The 18,322-nt window shown below is 39.1% G+C and overlaps 1 non-coding gene across 1 annotated transcript; it reads left to right on the top strand.

Moving 5' to 3' along the window:
- The first annotated feature begins 10,571 nt into the window (after nt 1-10,571).
- Nucleotides 10,572-10,679, top strand: LOC125492997 (small nucleolar RNA R71). Its single transcript, XR_007269382.1, has one exon. It is a non-coding gene; the product is annotated as a small nucleolar RNA R71 (small nucleolar RNA).
- The last annotated feature ends 7,643 nt before the right edge of the window (nt 10,680-18,322 follow it).

The raw sequence follows: 18,322 nt of genomic DNA, 5'->3' as shown, positions 1-18,322 counted from the left end.
GAATCAACAAAACCATCTAGATTCAATTCCCATTGAAAACAAGATATACGGAGTCAAATCAAAATCATCTATCCTTAGTATTATAATGAGCATAAGAACAATCCAATCAAACAAGAACAATTGATCACATAAACATGGGATTAATGGAGGAATTCATGTATTAATCATCGCTAGGGAAAGAAGAGACATAATAATAATGAAAGGAAAGAAGAGATTAAGAAAACTTAGTCTTTACTTGAAGAAATCAAAGCGTAGTAATCAATGTTCAACAATGGAGTATACTCAAAAGCTCTATAAAAAGTTATAAAATGTATTTAGTAAAAAGGCGTAGTTTTTAACTCTAAGAAAATAAGTATTTATATGTCTCATAAATTTGGCGCAACACGCGCTTAAAACGGCCCAAAGATCGTCTCGTCCGACCGGCCCGGCGTGGTCGTCAGGTATTAGAATTCCTTCGTCGCGCCTGACCAGGCGCCTTCAGCAGCATTCTCATGATATTTTCAGCTCGCCCGACCGACCCGCGCGGATTTCGACCGGTCGGGCCCGCAAGTGAAGATGGTCTGGAGCTTATATTTTCTGAAAATGCGCTAAGAACTTTACCGGACCGACCCGGGAGATTTCCCCGGTCGGGCGCGGGAGCAATTTCTCTTGGAGTCTTCAGCGTTCGATTTCTGACTAAGTAAGACTCGCCGACCAGCCGGGGCAGATGTCGCCCGGTCGGGCGGTCGCCAGGTTTTTAGCCCAATATGAGATTTTTGCACGCCCGACATCTTGTCTCATGTAGCGATATCAAAGATTAGGAAATGCACCAAAATATGGTTATTCCTACAAAAGTCAATCTGAAAGCACAACCACACTACAAGACACACATTAGTACTAAAAAGGGTCCGAAGAAAGCAATTAATACCAAAAATTCAAGGGCAACGGGGGTAAAATTCTATATAAAATAGACACATCAGGTAGGCGTGTCGCGCACCTATCAAAAGTAATTACCTAACTAACTTCCTAACTATGTAGCAGGGCAAGTCAGGGTCGAATCCACAGGGACAAACAATATCAAACACTAAGTATCTTGACTCAAATTAACTAAACGAACAGACATGAAGACAATGATGAAAAGGGTGTTGAACTAAGACTATTGAACTAACAATTACAAGGAACACACAAGGTTATAATCAATTAATTAAAACATCTACAATTAAGCATCACCATAGCATGACCAATACATGAATAATTTCCATCCAAATAATAATATAGAATTTCAGAAAAGTAATGCAGCCTATAACTACCAAAGATCTCTCCCGAGTACCAATGGCTACTCTAAACAAGCAATCAAACCTATTCCCATAGAATCATGCAAGAAAAAGACATTAAGCATAGCATCACAATTAAATTCCTAGCAATCCTATCTACTTATTCCCATAGAGATATTCATACCATTGATTGAATCAACAAAACCATCTAGATTCAATTCCCACTGAAAACACGTTATACAGAGTCAAATCAAAATCATCTATCCTTGGTATGATAATGAGGCATAAGAACAATCCAATCAAATAAGAACAATTGAAACATAAACATGGGATTAATGGAGGAATTCATGTATTAATCATCGCTAGGGTTTAACTTAACCCTAGATTAATAGACTACTCACTCATAATTGAAATAACAAAGCAAATAATAAACAAATTAAAAGACATAATAATAATGAAAGGAAAGCAGAGATTAAAAAATTTATTCTTTACTTGAAGAAATCAAAGCGTAGTAATCAATGTTCAACAATGGAGTATACTCAAAAGCTCTCTAAAAAGTTATAAAATGTATTTAATAAAAAGGCGTAGTTTTTAACCCTTAAGAAAATAGTATTTATATGTCTCATAAATTTGGCGCAACACGAGCTTAAAACGGCCCAAAGATCGTCTCGCCGAGCCGGCGGGCGGTCGTCAGGTATTATGTTTCCTTCGTTGCGCCTGACCGGGCGCCATTCAGCAGCATTCTCGTGATATTTTCCGCCTCACCCGACCGACCCGGGCGGATTTCGACCGGTCTTGCCCGCAAGTGAAGATGGCCTGTCAGCTTATATTTTCTGAAAATGCGCTAAGTAACTTTCGCCCGACCGGCCCGGGCAGATTTCTCCCGGTCGGGCGCGGGAGCAATTTCTCTTGGAGTCTTCATCGTTCGATTTCTGACTAAGTAAGACTCGCTCGACCAGCCGAGGCAGATGTCGCCCAAGCTAGACTTTTGCTTGTCCCTAAGCAAAACCTTACTGAAAATCAAGAGTTCAAGGCATCAATAGTGGTTTCACCCGATCATAAAATTCTTGAAATGAAAATAGATCGAATCCAAACACACCACAAATCTAATCGGTAAAGTTCGACAAAAAATACCAATCAGGGATAAGAATCAAGAGAGGCCACTAAATATTCGCTGCAAATCAATGAGAAGGATCTCACAAGGGGACTCGTCATTCATTTGTAAAGCACTCTCCAAGCTTTAAAGTGACTGCTTATGTCCATCCCTAGTACCCGTCCCTACTCTCATACTCGTGTGTTTGAAGGGTGATATATGGCGCTCAATTGCTCCACTTCACCAAGTTAGTCCATAGGCTTGTATCATCTCTCCACATCAGGTAGTTATACACGCAAACAAATCATATGACTCAATTAAGGTTGTAATGGGGCTTAAGGTGGTAGGTGTGACAAATATTTGGGAAAGTGGTGCTTAAGGTAGTGAAGTACTACTACAACTTTTGTACGAAACATCCCACACGATATATAAATTGCAACACAACTATAACCCATTTTTCTTTCATCTCATCTCCTTTATTTTTCACATAACCCAAGTAATGGCTTCCAATATGACATAATTCACAATGAGATCTCTTTCTCTTAGAATTTTTTCAATTTGATTTTCATATTTTCCTTTGGAAACCTTACTTGTCTTGTTTTTAGGAGTTCTCTACTTTAGCTACTAGCTAATGAGGATAGAGAAGAATTTCTTTTGCACATGTAATCAATCATATTTGTTCTCTTTCTTGCAATCTTTTCATTCATACCAACAACCAATTTCATAATCCACAAGTTAGTCAACCAGAAATTCCTAAATACTTCACTACCAATAATAAAGAGCCGTATTTTTGGGAAAATGAGGAGCTCATAATGTAGTTGTCAAAAGAAACAGGCTCAGCTCAGAGTGGTTAACTAGGGGAAATGAATGCAGGGAAGGTTATTTGGTCTTTTGGTGCAAATTCCTACGTGAGTCATAATCAGTTTTGTTCAGACATTGTATAGCTAATGCATCAATGGAGAGAAACACAAGTTCTATCATCCCTCATGAAGTGGGCATACACACAAGAAAAGCATGACGTTAAGGCACAGAAGCTCACAGTTAAGCCTAAACATGCTTGCAGGACATATAGAGTGCCACAATCTTGATTCTTATCATAGATCTAAGTACAGTTATGCCATGCCTTGGTGATTAATCATTGTTTCGTGTCCATCAACAATCCAAAGTCAGAACAACATTATGATAGTATGGGGCACAGGGAAACAACTATTAAACATTTACTTTGATTTTTCTCTTCTTTTTTTTTTAGATTTTTTTTTTCCAGAAAGCTTTATACATCACACACAGTGAAAACAAAACAAACCAAAAGAAAAAGAAAGAAAAGGAAAAACACACAAAACACACAAAAGAAAATCTATGCTAAACTGAACTACGAAAGCTGTAAACTACCTAAGAAGTGATAGAAGATACCATATGTACATTGGAAATCCTCCCCCAAGCTTAACTTGGCAATGTCCGCATTGCAGCAAGGAGAAGGAAAGGAACACGACCCTCAGTCGGACATAGAGTCAGAATCACCATCAGCATTCTCAGCAGCATCCTGAGTACCGGTGCCTGCGCCACTCCCTCCAGCTCCACCATATGCCAGGTTCCAGGTGTACCAACTGGGGTGGGGACCAGCCTGAGCTATCGTACCAAGCCTGCAATAATCATCATACATAGGAAACATAGCAAGGCCCTAGTCATCGTAGATGGTGTCTAGCTCTAGACCTTGAGTGTTGGCAGTCATATTCAGTTCCATACGCTGCAGAACACTCATCATCCCCTCAAAGTCAGCAGTAGGGGGAGGGGGTTGGGTAGAGGAGGAGGGCATGGAAGAAGAGGAGGGCATGAAGGGGGCGAGCTCTCGCCTACGGTATACATGTGGAGGCTCAGCAACGGGACCAGTCTCAGGTGGGTTTGCCGCATCTCCAACAAGGAAGAGATAGGTAGGTGGGGCGGCATTCACTAAATTGTTATCCTCTATAGGTAGCGGGAACTAAGGCGGGGTTAGGGAGGAGTATAGATTGCCGATTGGCAATCATCCACCTATATTGCCTACCGCTAGGCACAATGTATCTGACGTAGAGGAAGTGGTCAAGGTCGAGGTAAGTAGGTACAGGAACAACATTGGCCCGATTCTCAACATGGCCGAAATGACACGCTATGTGGGTGACTAGTCCCCCAATGACAATAGGTACGGAGGAACGGACACTGCCGTCCTCCTCAAAAGTGGGGTAAGTCGTGGAAATCTTATGCAGATGATACAAAAATGCGTATGCAAGATCAAACTGCGTGGTCATGGTGGCGGGCCATAGATAAGTGCCAAGAGCACTGAGTTCCTCAGTCCTAGAGGTTTTGGGTTACCATCTCCCAAAAATAGTACTCCCATAGAATTTCAGAAGGAAGCGAATGCTAGGATGATACACATATTTGATTTGTAGGTGTTGATAGTTTGGTGGTCTAACACCAGTGAGGGCTTCCCAATGTTGGCCTAGCAAAAAGGTTTCAGGTTTCTTCCTTTCCCCCCTAACAGTCACACCAAATAGTTGTGCAAATTGGCGAAGGGTCAGTCTCGTATCCACATTGGCAAGGCTAAAATACATGACATGGTCGTTTTGATAGTGGTTTCGAATATCTAAGGAACATAGAAATTCGAGGGTGAGGTCCGCATAGGTGCCATGGTACATGGTGATGAATTGTTCTATTCCCATTCCAACAAACAATGTGCGGGTAATTTCAGCAATACCCAAAACATGCAAGAGGTCACGATGAACAAATCGGGTAGGGGCAATCAAACGATGCTTAAGTTTTTGAAACCGTACCTTTTGAGCCTCATCTTTGAAAATTACATGAGGAAAGGTAGGATCTACCTTAATTGCAGCAGGTTGAGTGCCACATGTGCCTCGTCGAGCCGCCATTAGAGATGATGAAAACCTGCAAAAATAGAGCAATGGTGGAGAAAGTGAGAATTTCACAAAAATTTGAAGAAAATCATCTCATAATGCACCATAGAGTGTAAACACGAAATTTTCAAGGTTAATATAGCAAGAATCTCCATAAAAATCAAACCTTTACTCAAGAAAAACCCAAGAAGGAGGAGTGAGAGAAAGAAGGAAGAGGAGAGAGAGTGAGGGGAAAAAATTGTAATTAGGATGGGAAAATTTTTGAGGATGAGTGGAGGAGTAAGAATTATGGAGAAATTTGGGAGTGTAGATGGTGAGGAAGGAGGATAGTGGGGTTAGGGTTTTGAGAGAGAGAGAAAGTGAGAGGTAGAAGATGAAGTTGGATGGAGGGTTTGAAAGAGAGTGACAGAAATTAAAAGAAATTGTGGGGTTTTACTCGGGTAACTACGCCTCGCCCGATCGGGCGGAAATTTTTCCTTAGTTTTATCGCGTTTTCTGAATTTGTCTTTTGGATCTGTGCTTTCGCGCCCGCCCGAGCGGATTTCGCCCGACCGCCCGGGCGGAAATTCTTACTCAGAATTTTTTCGCTTTGTGAACTTTGCCCAGCTATTGATGCTTGCGCGCCCGCCCGGGCAGATTGCGCCCGACCCACCCGGGCGGTGCCCAGTGCACATTATTCTTCGATTGGGGCGAAGTTTTAGTCCTTTTTTTTTCCATGTTCCTGCAGTAGTGTTCCAACATATGAAAATTTTCACTTCAAAAACACTCCAAAAAAACAATAAAAAAAAAAAGAAAATCAAAAATAAAAAATGAAAAAGTAGGAAATTGGGTTGCCTCGCAATAAGCGCTAGTTTTTAAGGTCATTAGCTCGACCTCCTCAAGTATCACTCAGGTGAATGGATGGAGAGATGATGTCAACTTGCTCAGCAATGGGATCTCCAGCTCGGTAATGCTTCAATATGTGGCCATTGACTTTGAAAGTGTCACCTTGCCGGTTCCAAAGCTCCACTGAACCATAAGGAAAAACCTTGCAAACCTTGAATGGACCGGACTACCGCGAACGAAGTTTACCAGGAAATAGCTTCAGACGAGAATTAAAAAGAAGAACCAAATAACCTTCCTTGAACTATCGGCGCACAATTCCTTTGTCATGCCAACTCTTAGTTTTCTCCTTGTACAATCTAGAACTCTCATAAGCATCCAGACGAAGCTCATCAAGCTCAGCAAGTTGAAGATGTCTCTTCTCACCCACCGTTTGAGAGTCGAAATTGAGGCTCTTAATAGCCCAAAATGCACGATGCTCTAACTCAACAGGAAGATGACATGCTTTCCCATAAACAAGACGGTAGGGGTTGGTACCTATAGGGGTCTTGAACGTTTTCCTGTAAGCCCATAATGCATCATCAAGTTTAGCAGCCCAATCTTTTCGCGTTCTTGCAACCGTCTTTTCCAGGATAATTTTGATCTCACGGTTAGAAACCTCCACTTGGCCACTAGTTTGTGGGTGATAGGAAAGGCCCACTCTGTGGTGTACCCCATACTTCTTAAGCATTGGTTCAAATTTGTTCTCCAGAAAGTGCTTACCTCCATCACTAATCAAAACCCGTGGAATGCCAAAACGAGGAAAAATAGTTTTCTTGAAAAATCTACTAACCACACGACCAACATTAATTGGAGAAGCAAGAGCCTCCACTCATTTGGAGACATAGTCCACAGCAACCAGAATGTACTTGTTCCCATGAGAGGAAGGGAACGGACCCATGAAATTGACCCCACACATCAAATATCTCCACTTCAAAAAAAGTGTTAAGAGGCATCTCATTCCGACGAGAAAGATTTCTCGTTTTTTGACAGCGATCACAAGAATGCACATAATGATGAACATCCTTGAACAAAGTAGGACAATAAAAACCACATTGAAGAATTTTCGCTGCAGTTTTATTAGTACTAGCATGGCCTCCACAAGGTTAATCATGACAATGAGATATAATAGAGGATACCTCATTTCCAGGAATACACCTTTGAATCACCCCATCTACGCAAGACTTGTAAAGGAAGGGATCATCCCAAAAATACCTCCTCACATCCTTAAAGAATTTCTTCTTTTATTGAGATGAATTTCCATGAGGAATAGTGTCACTAGCCAAATAGTTGGCTATATCAGCATTCCATGGAATCTCTGCAGTGGCTAAAGCTAGAAGCTGCTCATCAGGAAAAGTGTCATCAATTGGTAGAGCCTCATCACCCTCAGCATCCATAACAATTCGAGAAAGGTGATCTGCAACAACATTCTCAGCACCCTTCTTGTCTCGAATCTCCAAGTCGAACTCTTGTAATAACAAAATCCACCGAATCAGACGGGGCTTAGCATCTTTCTTGCTCGTCAAATACTTAAGAGCCGCATGATCAGTGTGAATTATCACCTTCGACACCCACCAGATAGGACCGAAAGTTCTCCATCGCATATACCACTGCTAATAGTTCCTTCTCAGTTGTGGCATAGTTCATCTGGGTCGGAGTAAGAGTCTTGCTTGTATAGCAGATGGCATGCAGTTTACCATCCTCCCTCTGACCCAATACTGCTCCCACTGCGTAGTCACTAACATCGCACATAATCTGGAAGGGGAGATTCCAGTCAGGCGATTGAATTATAGGAGCAGAAATAAGAGCCGCTTGTAACATGTGGAAAGCCTTAGTGCAAGCATCAGTAAACACAAAGGGGACATCTTTGCCTAAAAGCTCAGTTAGAGGTCGAGCAATTTTGGAAAAATCTTTTATGAAACGGCGGTAGAATCCTGCATGACTAAGAAAACTCCTTACTCCTTTGACAGAGTTAGGAGGTGGTAAACGCTCAATGACCTCTATTTTTGCCTTGTCGACTTCAATGCCCCGATGTGAAACAATATGACCCAGAAGGACTCCTTGTTGCACCATAAAATGACATTTTTCCCAGTTGAGAATCAAATTAACTTATTTGCATCTATGGAGCACCTTTTGTAAATTAGCAAGGCAAACGTCAAAAGATGTTCCATAGACGGAGAAGTCATCCATAAATACTTCCATAAAATTCTCAATAAGACTGGAAAAAATTGCCATCATGCAACGCTGAAAAGTGGCAGGAGCATTACATAGTCCAAATGGCATCCTTCGATAGGCAAAGGTGTCATAAGGACATGTAAACGTAGTCTTTTCCTGATCACTTGGATGAATAGGAATTTGGAAAAAACTAGAGAATCCATCCAACCAACAGAAAAAGGAATGTTTTGCCAATCTTTGTAACATCTGATCAATGAAGGGAAGGGGAAAATGATCTTTGCGGGTGGCCTTATTCAATCTTCTATAATCAATACACATGCGCCACCCTGTCATAGTTCCAGTGGGAACTTGCTCACCCTTATCATTCTTGACAACGGTCATACCTCCTTTCTTAGGGACTACTTGAACAGGGCTAACCCACTTACTATCTGAGATAGGGTAGATTATACCTGCATCAAGCAATTTAAGAACCTCTTTCTTGACTACTTCCATCATATTTGGATTAAGTCTTCGTTGAGATTCAGTGGTTTGTGTCTCCTCTAGAAGTCTCTTGTATTCCTTAGTCTCCCAATCTTCCTCATCAGCACTACCCATCAAAACCGTTTGTAGTGAATCATCAAGTTGCAGATTGAAAGCCTCGGCTTCTATCACCTCATCAAGAGCATCCACTCTATAAACAGTTTCTCCCATAGAAGGAGAAGTCATGGAGTTTGTGAGTGTGTACTCCATCTTCTCATCACCTACTTCAAAGGTGATCTTACCCTTCTTCATGTCAATAATGGCTCCAGCAGTGGCCAAAAAGGGTCTCCCAAGAATGATGGGAACTTGTGCATCCTCCTTCATCTCCATAACGACAAAATGACAGGGAATAAAGAATTTACCCACTCGAAGAGGAACATCTTCAAGGATACGAAGTGAAAACTTCACTGTCCAGTCAACTAGTTGTAGAGAGATGCATATGGGTTTTAGTTCGCCCATGTTGAGTTGCTTGCAGATAGATAACGGCATGAGACTAACACTGGCCCCAAGATCACACAGAGCATTCTTGATAGCAATATCTCCAAGTTTGACAGGAATAGAATAGCTGTCCGGATCTTCTAGCTTTTCTGGAAGCTTATTCTGCAAAATAGCACTACACTCAGCGGTTAGTGAAGCAATGACATTCTCTTCAATTTTTCATTTGTTAGAGAGCATGTCTTTCAAAAACTTAGTGTAGGAAGGCATCTCAGATATGGCATCCAAGAAAGGTATGTTGATGTGTAGCTTCTTCAAGATGTCAAGGAACTTCCCATATTTCTTTTCAAGTTTTGCGTGTGCCAATCTTTGAGTGAACGGAACAGGTGGCTTGTATGGTCCAATAGGAATGACAGTGGGTTCCTCCTTCTCAGGCTTCTTAGCTTCATCTTCCAAACGCGTCTTCTCTTGAACTTCCTCACTCAACTCTATAACCTCTTTTGCAGTGTTCTCTTGCCCAGTTACCCTCCTTGCAGGCTCTTGCAGTTCTTTACCGCTCCTCATTGAAATGGCATTGATAATGCCCCTTAGGGTTTAGTTCAGTTTGTCCAAGAAGTTGGCCTGAAGGTTTAGAGAGGTGGCTTATTTGTTGGGCTAGTTGGGTCATCTGACTCTCCATCAATTTATTATGAGCAATGATTTGTTGGAGAGAGTTGTTGACGAATTCATTCTGCTTGGCTTGGTATTCAACTTGCTTTGCCTGAGAGGAAGCTAAATTCTCCATGATAGTCTAAAGGTTGGGTCGAGAGGATGATGATGAAGGGTTAAATGGTGGTCTTTGTTGGAAACCAGGTGGTTGGGAACAGTTGGTGTGTGGAGGTTGAGGTTGGTTATTTTTGTAGGAGAAATTTGGGTGATTCTTCCAACCTGGGTTATAAGTGTTTGAGTATGGGTTTTTTTGTGGCCTTTGTGTTTATGTTTAGGAGGGCATTGACATGCTCAGTTCCCGCTCCCATATTATTATATTAACACTCAGTAAAGAAGTGACCTTGCACTTCAACAATCTCACAAACAGGTGCTACTGGTCCGCTACTCAACTGATTAACTTTAGCTGCCAAAACTTGCACAATGTTAGTTAAAGTAGAAATAGCATCAACCTCATACTTACCTCCCTTTTTAGGGGCTCCACGAGACACACTCCAGTCATTCAGGTAATTGTTGGCAGCCATATCATCCAACAATGTCTTCGCGGCTTCTGGAGTTTTTGCCATGAAAGTACCGCCAGATGCGGCATCAATAGAACTTCGAACTTCATGCTTCAGACCATTGTAGAATGTCTGAATGAGCAGCCACTCAGGAATGCCGCCACTGCCTTTGCAAAGCCTTGTATCTCTACCATGCTTCATAAAGAGACTCCAATTCATGTTGTTGAAAGCCAGATATCTCGTTTCTGAACTTGGAAGTTCTCATAGGAGGGAAGAACTTGTAAAGAAAAGCCTTCTTCAGTTTTGGCCATGTGGCAATCTTCCTCAGTTCTTCTTCCTTAAACCATTCCTTTGCTTCGTCTCTGAGAGAAAAAGGAAAAGCAGAATACCAAATTAAATCATCAGAAACATTAGTTAATTTCAAAGTATTGCATTTTTCTAAAAAGTTAGCCAAATGATCAGTAGGGCTCTCTTTGGGTGTTCCCGCATAAGAGTCCTGTGAGATAAACTGGATGAATTGTGGCTTGAGCTCGAAATGGGTGGCAGCAGTTGTCGGTTTGGTAATGGTGGTGGTGGTCTCATCGGGCATAGCATATTCCCGTAGAGACATTGGTGGTGCTTCGTCGCCCATTGTTGGTTCTTGTTGTTGTTTTCTTCTTCGACCTCCTAATCTCCTTGCTGTAGCTTCGATCTCGCGATCAAGAGTAATCAGATCTTGTGAACCCTTGCTACGAGTGCGCATGCAACAAAAAAGACTGAAAGAAAAGAGATCAAACAACAAATAGAGTGACAATGATCGAACAAAGACAGTTTAGCTAAATCAATCACAGATAAACTAATCTAATACCGTTAGTCCCCGGCAACGGTGCCAAAATTTGGTAGGCGTGTCGCGCACCTATCAAAACTAATTACCTAACTAACTTCCTAAATATGTAGCAGGGCAAGTCAGAGTTGAATCCACAGGGACAAACAGTATCTAACACTAAGTACCTTGACTCAAATTAACTAAATGAGTGACAAACAATGATGAAAATGGTGTTGAACTAAGACTAATGCTAAACTATGACAATTACTAGGAACACACAAGGTATAATAAATTAATTAAAACATCTAGAATTAAGCATCACCACTAGCATGACCAATACATGAATAATTTCCATCCCAAATAACATAATCAAGAATTCAAGAGGAGTAATGCACCCTATAACTACTAAAGATCTCTGTCGAGTACCAATGGCTACTCTAAACAAGCAATCAAACCTATTCCCATAGAATCATGCAAGAAAGAGACATTAAGCATATTGTCACAATTAAATCCCTAGCAATCCTATCTACTTATTCCCATAGAGATATTCATACCATTGATTGAATCAACAAAACCATCTAGATTTCATTGAAAACAAGATATACGGAGTCAAATCAAAATCATCTATCCCTAGTATGATAATGAGCATAAGAACAATCCAATCAAACAAGAACAATTGATCACATTAACATGGGACTAATAGAGGAATTAATGTAGTAATCAATGCTAGGGTTTAACTTAACCCTAGATTAATAGCCTACTCACTCATAATTGAAATAACAAAGCAAGTAATAAACAAATTAAAAGAAATAATAATAATGAAAGGAAAGAAGAGATTAAGAAAACTTAGTCTTTACTTGAAGAAATCAAAGCGTAGTAATCAATGTTCAACAATGGAGTATACTCAAAAGCTCTCTAAAAAGTTATAAAATGTATTCTCTAATAAAAAGGCGTAGTTTTTAACTATAAGAAAATAAGTATTTATATGTCTCATAAATCTGGCGCAACACGCGCTTAAAACGGCCCAAAGATCATCACATTGGGCTACACTATTCCAACTTTTCAGTTTGATTCACAAAAAACATCATCCTTCTGTGCTCCTTTCCCCTTCACAAGTTTATAAAGATCATGCTCTTTCCTTCCAAACAAGATGCCCTTCTCAATGGAGGTCTTGTAACACAACTATTTTTATCAAATAAGAGCTTAAGGTTACCTTCGTTTAACAACTGGGCAATAAATAGAAGGTTATGATGAAAATCATCAATGTAAAACACATTTCTATACTAATCATGTCATTTAAAATCACATCACCACTTCCAGTCACATACTTTTGACTTCGAGCTGAACATCAACCTTTATTTTACCTTTCAACTTCTTAACATTGACTAATAAGTCTTTGTTCCTTGTCATATGGTCACTAGCTCCTGAGTCTATCAGTTAAGCATGATTGCAAAAATTTCTTAACATCGTTGGAATTAGAAATCGTACCTACAAAGTTAACTTGACTGCTTGTACATGCTTGCTTCTCTGTCATGGCCTTGAGTAGTTCTTGCACAATGTTGTTAACAAAATTGTTGTCCAATTTGGTAACACTTGCTTCTTTGCCCTTATTGTTGAAATTGGAGGATTGTCTTCAATCTCTTCATCTGCATCTTCACCGCATTCCCAACATGATTGTAGTGTTCATCTGGTTTCTTGTACCATTCAAGATAGCCAACAATTTGGAAGCATTCTTCCCTCGAATGTCCCTTCGTGCCACAATGTTCACATGTTCTCGCCATTTTCTCCATCTTATACTTCTTATAATAATCCTTCTTATAAAAATTTCGTAGAGTTCCTAAACCTTTTGGTTGAAACCTTTTAGTTGCAGCCAGTGCACTTGGTTCCAGAGTAGCATCAATTTCTCTTGTGATTTGTTTATGTCTTTAAACTTGAAGCATTAAGTTGTAAGCCCTCACTAGTAGAAAAAGGTTGATTTGCGTCGGACCTAAGACCCCTATTTGCGTCGGACTTGGGTCCGACGGCACAGGTCTCGACGCAAATTGTGAATAACTAATCTGCGTCGGATAGAAGTGCGACGCAAAATTCGTGTCATTTGCGTCGGACTGTATGTCCCATCCGACGCAAATAATGAGAAGGACTGCAACCATTCGTGCCATATGCGTTGCATATGATAGAACATCTGACGCAAAAGGCCCAAATTGCGTCAGATGGATTGCCACAAATGACGCAAATGGTTGTACCAATATCTGATAAAACGCGTACAAATTCTTTGGCAAATATTTTTAGAAATTCTATTACTCTATTCAAGTTGGATCTGGCAGATTTCCAAAGTGTACTTAATTACAACAATTGTGGTAAGTTATCCCCTTACATTAATTTTTATAATCCATTTTGTACGAATAATAATAATTGACGTGAAAAATAAAAATCACACCAAAAATTGAAGAATACTAATAATTTTAATCATTGTATTTTATATCATCATAACAAAACAAAAGTGGAGCAAATTTATGATGATCATAGATCGTGAAATTTACAAAAACAACGAAACATGTAGATCTACAAATACAAAACAAAAGAGATTAAGGGAAGGTTTAGATCTGCACCTCATCCCAAAAAAAATTAATAAGAATTACAAATTCTCTAAAACAACAAACAAATCTCTCAAAAACTTTTCAAATACAACAAAAGAAACTATGGAAAACCCTAAATATCTATCATTAGCATTAATTACCATCGAATATTTTCGTTAAAGGTTAAGATCTAGTTTAACTTGCGTTGAGTTATTGCTCTTCTTTAATTTGTTGTCCTTCAAATTGCGATTTGTTCTTCTTCAATTCCCCTTCGCTCTACTTTTGAGTTTCGAATGATAAGATCTACAAATCCCATATTTGCTCCAGTTTCAGATCTGGTTTTCTAATTGGAGGAGCGGTTTTTTTATGGTGGCTTCTCGAACAGCAACGAACAACAACAATAGAACAACGAACATCACCGATAGAACAACGAAAAGCAACAATAGCGGAGAGAGAAATAGAGTGCAGCAGACGAAGGGAATATGCGGCGTGAAGCAGACGAATGGGTTAAAGTTTTTAGGAGGGAGACTGAGGCGCATGAAGCGGCGGTTAAGAGTGGATAAGGAGAGGGTGAGGGTGAGAGAGAGAAATTTTAGGGTTTGAGAAACTAAGGGAGGGAGATGCTGGTTGAGAGGCACGAAAGTGAGAGAGAAAGAGGGACGCGTTTGAGAAAGAGAGAAATTTTAGGGTTTGAGAAATTTTAAAGGAGAGGCGCTAGTTATATGCTTAACATTTAGAAGTGATGTGCGTCGCATGCTCCCTAGGTGCGACGTACACTAGCAATGTGCGTCCTATGTTCCGTAGGTGCGACGCACACTAGCAATGTGCGTCCTATGTTCCGTAGGTGCGACGCGCATTAGTCCAAAAATCTCTCTAGCAGGTGCGCGGTATATGCGTCGCACTCTCCTCACATGCGACGCACATTGTTGATTTGCGTCGCATGTGAGGAGGGTGCGACGCATATACCGCGCACCTGCTGGAGAGATTTTTGTGATTTGCGTTGTACATCTTCCCACATGCGACGCAAATCCCAACTGTGCGTCATTTCCGTTTCTGTGCGACGCAAATGAGGGGACGCAGATCGTCCTTTTTTCTACTAGTGCCTATTAACAGGTAACAAAGGGTCACTGCTTATCAAGTTTGTTTTCATCTGGTCATACTCACAATTTTGACCCATGATAAACTTAATCAATCTTTATTGGGCTTGCAAATCCATGACCTTCTTTGCAAGTTCACATGTCCACTTCGGCATAGCTCCACAACTACGCTCAGGATTCTCTTCTAAGTCTGTTATCTGATCCCATATGCCTTTGAGGTTGCAGTTGTACTCATTGATGCTCATAGTGGTGAATTCGATTGTCCTAAATTCTGTAGTATTGTATGTTCTCCTATTCATTTTTGTTATTGTCAAGTTTTTATTTACTTACTCTATATTTTAGAATAGTTTAATTAGTTTACAAACAAATCATTATATCACTATATAGGATAAAATTAGTAGCCATTAGATTTAGTTTTAATCAACTATTCCCTCGTAAGAACTTGAAGAAACTAACCCTTCAACTGTAGGCTGTTCTAAGTGTGGAGATTTTGATCACATCATTCATGACTGTCCATAGTGGAAGGACAAGTTGTCAAAGAGTCATAATAATAAAGCGTTCAAGTGAGCTATGATCAGAAAATGATGAAGAGTCACCTAATCATGAAACTTGCATGACTCCTATTATTGATCAAGGAGAAAATAACATAGCTGATGGTACCAAAAGGGGAACAATACATCAAATCCGTGTCTTATAGCAAAGAAAGATGTGCTTAGTGAACACAAGGTAAATTTAAAACAAATTTGTGAAGATGCCTATCATTACAATAGAGATAATATGCTTGAATGTATTAATTATTTGTTAATGTCGTAAATTAAGTGAAGCTTACATAACTGGCAAATGAGAGTTAAACGAAATTTTAATGAATGTGATATTGCTATTACTAATTGTGATCCCTTAGAGAAAGTGTGTATCGAGCTAGATTATCAAGTGGATAAGCTTGAAATTGCACTTGACAAGTGCAAGGTCGAGTTAGAAACAACTAAGTCCTCTTTGCGAGAAAAGGATAAGGATGATCCTAGTGATAGTGAAGAAAACTTAACTGGTCCCCTTTAAATGATACGTTTAACCCATATCATCCTTCATATTTTGTGGCTTTTAAGAGTAAGGCAAACACTCTAAGAAAGTTTAATTTAATGCATGGTTTTAACCTTTTGGTTGATAATGCAGAAGAATTGCATAGAGAGTTTCAAGACTACCCAACTAACTATTTCCCCTATATATCCTTGTGCTAAAGTTAGTAAGATGATTGATGAGTATGATGGTAAAATATGTGTTTTACATGCTAATCATTATGATTATATTTTCTCTAATTACCAACGAGTAGTTTAATTTCTAGGGAAATGAGGATCCATGTATGCAAGAGGGATTGTTTTGAATAATTATTTTGCTTGTGAATTTCATTTGATTCTTATTATTCAGTTATTTTTGTTAAGTTACTTTTCGGTAGGAACGTACTCAAGAGTAGCATGTCACATATGTAGGAAGTTATTTTAGTTAGATTTATTCAAAAAAAATTTGTCAAGTGGGTCCCTTTAAAGTGGTCACTTTGTTTATTACAGCCCTTATATTTCAATCTCTTCAATTGCATCCTCAAATAAACCAATCACCTTTTAGTTGCAGTCCAAATCCAACATATCTTCATGCCTTTTGGCCTGCAACTTAGAAGTTTTAGGTTTATTTGAGGCAACGATTAAAGACAAGGCTGCAATTGACCAAGTTGCCTCTATCTGTATTTGGCAAAACAACATTTTATTCATGAAGAACTTAGTATTGCGTCTAGGAGAACAAAATTATTTAACTATATGTACTGTGGAATATCATTGTGGTTCATGATATCGTTTGTTTGTATCTAAAAGCATGAAGTATCCATGTCATCACATGAGTAATGGAATATGAATTTTATATATCCAACATATCTATTACAAAAGCATGCTAAGTCAATGGTATATGTCTTGTTAAGTAAGTATTCAAGCATTATTATGTTGAGAAAGGTATTACAAGTTAATTTTGAAAAGTTTCACTTACATGAATTATTGTCAAGCTAACTAAGTTATAGTCCTTTGGGACAAAGCAAGTTATAGGCCAACTTACCAAGTTACTATTTCTTAGAAGTTCAAGGTAACTTCTAAGATAGTCAAGTAAAAGAGTTAATAAAAGTGACCTATTTGATTGTCATGCATGTTGAGATACAAAAAAAAAGTATTTACGTTATTTGTGTTGTCTTATTGTTTAAGAGTCTACTTGTTTTAAATTACTAAATCACTTTAGAAAAAATTGACATTAGAACTCGTAGGATGCATCTTCTGCAAGCATTCAACATTTGGGGGGAGTTTCAACCATTGCGTTATAAACTTCTTCACATGCCCTAAATGATTATGTGAATGTCCTTTATTATATTTTACGTAAAGCATTGAGATGAAAATGGTTATCTAGACTTCCTAAGAGTAAGGTTGGACAAGGGTTCTTATTGGGGGTATGATCATACTGATGTACCAGATTTAATTTGGTTGAGAGGACGTTCCAAGGGATGATCTTACTAGCTTCAAGTAGTACTTAGTAGCCCGTATGACTCTGTAAAACGACAACGTTTCTTTAATGCCAATCTTATTAATTAATATGAGTAGAGTTGAGTATGAGTTGTTTCTAAGCTTCATGTTAGTATTAGTATCATTTTTATGTTTACTTTCCCAATTTCCTTTTGTGTTTCTTTGCCTTTATTGTGTGAAAATTTTGTGGATTCTTTTATTGTTGAGAAAGATAATTTATCTCTGGAAGAAGTAAGTTGTTGCTCTCCATACTAGAGAGGCTCTTCATAAGCCATCGGGTTATAGTACATGAAATCAAGTATCGAGATTAGTTGTTACAAAGGGTAAAGGACAAGGAAAATCTAGTTAAAAGTAATTGAGCCATAAAACTTCGAATTCTAAGGGTCGTAAACTAACAATGTTTGTAATTACTGTAAGGAGAAAGGTCATTGGAAAAATGGAAGTCCTAAGAAAAAGAAGCAGTAGGAAAAAGAATGAAGGTTTATTAATTTGGCACATGGTGATGGTAACTCGGAAGAAGATTTGGTTCCAGTTGCTAATAAACAGATACATTATAAGGATTGTCTTAAGGGCATCGTATTATATTAGTCCATGGAGGGAGTGGTTTTTAACTTATGAGCATATAGATGGGGGTAATATTTTTGTGGCCAACAGTGTTGTCTGTCATTCGATGGAGGACTCATGATGATACATTCTACACCTTTAACAAAATTAGACATGTTCCACTATTGACAAAGAATCTAGTATCTTAAAGTCTTCTTGATAGTAAGGGTTTTGGTTTTTAAGGTGAAAGTGGAGTTATCAATATGTGCAAGGATTCGAAGGTGATTCTGAAAGGTGTTGAAAATGGTACCTTCTCTCTTATACAA

This window comes from Beta vulgaris, chromosome 8 (genome assembly GCF_026745355.1).
Source record: "Beta vulgaris subsp. vulgaris cultivar EL10 chromosome 8, EL10.2, whole genome shotgun sequence".
Classification (NCBI taxonomy): domain Eukaryota; kingdom Viridiplantae; phylum Streptophyta; class Magnoliopsida; order Caryophyllales; family Amaranthaceae; genus Beta; species Beta vulgaris.
Note: the sequence above shows the minus strand (reverse complement) of the source record. Positions and strands in the feature narration are given on the sequence as shown.